The sequence below is a fragment of the Rhinatrema bivittatum genome, chromosome 1, assembly GCF_901001135.1.
Source record: "Rhinatrema bivittatum chromosome 1, aRhiBiv1.1, whole genome shotgun sequence".
Lineage (NCBI taxonomy): Eukaryota > Metazoa > Chordata > Amphibia > Gymnophiona > Rhinatrematidae > Rhinatrema > Rhinatrema bivittatum.
The window spans coordinates 335,529,774-335,531,982 of record NC_042615.1 but is presented as its reverse complement, the minus strand read 5'-3'; positions in this window follow the sequence as shown (position 1 = coordinate 335,531,982).

Sequence of the window (2,209 nt, the reverse complement as noted above, 5' to 3'; positions counted from 1 at the left end):
TTTAAAAAAAGGGTATGATTTTCAGAACTAAAATGGCTGTGCCACTGGGTTTGCAAGGTATGCATATGCCTTTCCTGAGCGACATAGATATTAATTTGTGTAACACTAGGGCCACCTTTGGTTGTTGCAGAGGTTTTGCGCTGCCCTGCTGCAGCCCCCAGAACAGACTCAGACCTCTAGGGATCGCCAGTTGGGGACCAGAGAATTCTCAGGGAGGCCCATGGGGAGACTTACCAGATTCCAACAAAGTCCAAGGTCCACACCTGAGTTTGGTTCCAAAATAGAATTTTATTGTAGGTCCCCAATCAGTTCAAAATCTTGAGGCATAACTCTTAAAATGAACAACTGGATACAATCCAAAAAAAATAAACACAATGTCATGGAGTGCCTGGCTGGGGTTAGGATACACCCCCACAGGTGTGGTACAGGACTGCAGGGCTGACCAAGGGCTGGTCGTCTGCCTATCTAGCCCCCTGCCCCCCAGGTTGAGCAATTTGGTTCTGGGAATCAGTAAAGATTACTTGGACAAGGTGAGACAGACTGGACAGGCACAACCTGGAACTGAGGTCTGGCACAGGCTGGACGTTATGAGCAGAGACAGATTGGAAGCAGAGGTCTGAGTATGGAACAGGCAGGGAACTGAGGTCTGGATACTGGAACAGGCTGGACAAGACTGGACAGGATAGTAAGCAGGGACTAGGACTGGATACAGACACAGGATTGGGCAGGATTTTGAGCAGAGACTGGGACTAGATACAGACTGGGGCAAGGCAAGGCAATAGCAAGGTAGGGAATGGATACTAGGAACTGGACTGGGCAGAACAGAACAAGACCAGACAAGGGCAGGATTAGACAAGACAGACCATGACAGGACCGGACAAGGACTAGTCAAGACAACACAGAGCAAAGAACACTGAGGCCTGAAGGTAGCAATACAGAAGGCCCGTAGGCCACTAAGCATAAGGACTGAAGACCTCTAAATGAGGAGAGGCCTGAGTAAGCCACAGAGCAAGGTCTAAGGTAAGAGTAGGCCCAGAGGTGACAAGGTAAGGTCTGAGTAGGCCACAAAGGAAGGTACAAGCAGACAGGAGACCCAGAGGTCACAAGGCAAGGTGAGGCCTAGATAGGCTGCAAGACAAGGAACAAGATACAAGAAGGCCAGGAGGCCACAAGACATGGAAAAAGTTAAGAGCAGTCAGTGAACCAAGGGTGACTTCATGAAGAGACATTTGGGTTCTGGCAAGGCAAGATTAAATGGGGCTGAAGCTTGGGTGTGGTGCAAGCAGTGAGGTGGAGCTTGACAAGGCTGGAGGTGAAGCTCACTGAGGACCCCTGGTGGAGAGAAGGCTGCACCACAGACTGAGTCTGGTGGCCATTGAGGAGATAGCTTGGGTAGCTAGGATTAGAGCTCACTGGTGGCCTCTGCTGGTGGGGAGGTGTCATAGCGGACATAATCAGGGCACGGTGAGGCTGCATGGCAGGCGAAACTGTGACACACATGCAAAAATCTCACTCTTCAAATTAGCTTATTTGAGAATGAGAGGTCCAACAAGTCAGCATCAGACCCAAGGCCTTTGGGGCAGTATTCTTCAAGTTAATATTTTATTCTCTGGATCTTCCCCAGCAGAGATTTACTCTACTTGTCTTCAGGATTTCTTCCCTCTGGTTGGGTTTTAGGAATCTTTATCAATTTCTGGATTCAGTCAACTTCTTTAGCTCTAACTTCTCAGATGCTTCAGGAGTCCTCAAATCTCTCTAAGACTCCTAAGATGCCTGTGTAAGCATCTTATATACACCTGTCAGGTCCGGTGGAAGCACTAGGCAAGTTAGGCCTGGGCCTAGGACGCCGACCATGGGGGAGGCGCCACCACGGCTCGCAAGCCAATGAGGCAGGGTGAGGTGGTCGCTTCAGGTGGCAGAATTTTGAAGCAGCAAAAATTCTGCCCAGCCCCCACCTCACCCTGCCTTCCTCCCATTGCGCCACCCTCCTGACCCTCTCAAGATTCACGAAAACACCTGGTGGTCCAGCAGGGGCCTGGGAGTGACCTGCTGCTCCCAGGCCATCGGCTGCCACTAACTAAAATGGCACGGCACCGGTGGTCTCTAGCGCCTACCATGTGACAGGGACTACTGGTGCTATTAGCCGGCCCTTGAGACTTGGTGGAACTGGCGCAGGGGGTGGGGAGCGCCAGCAAGTGGTCCCGGCACC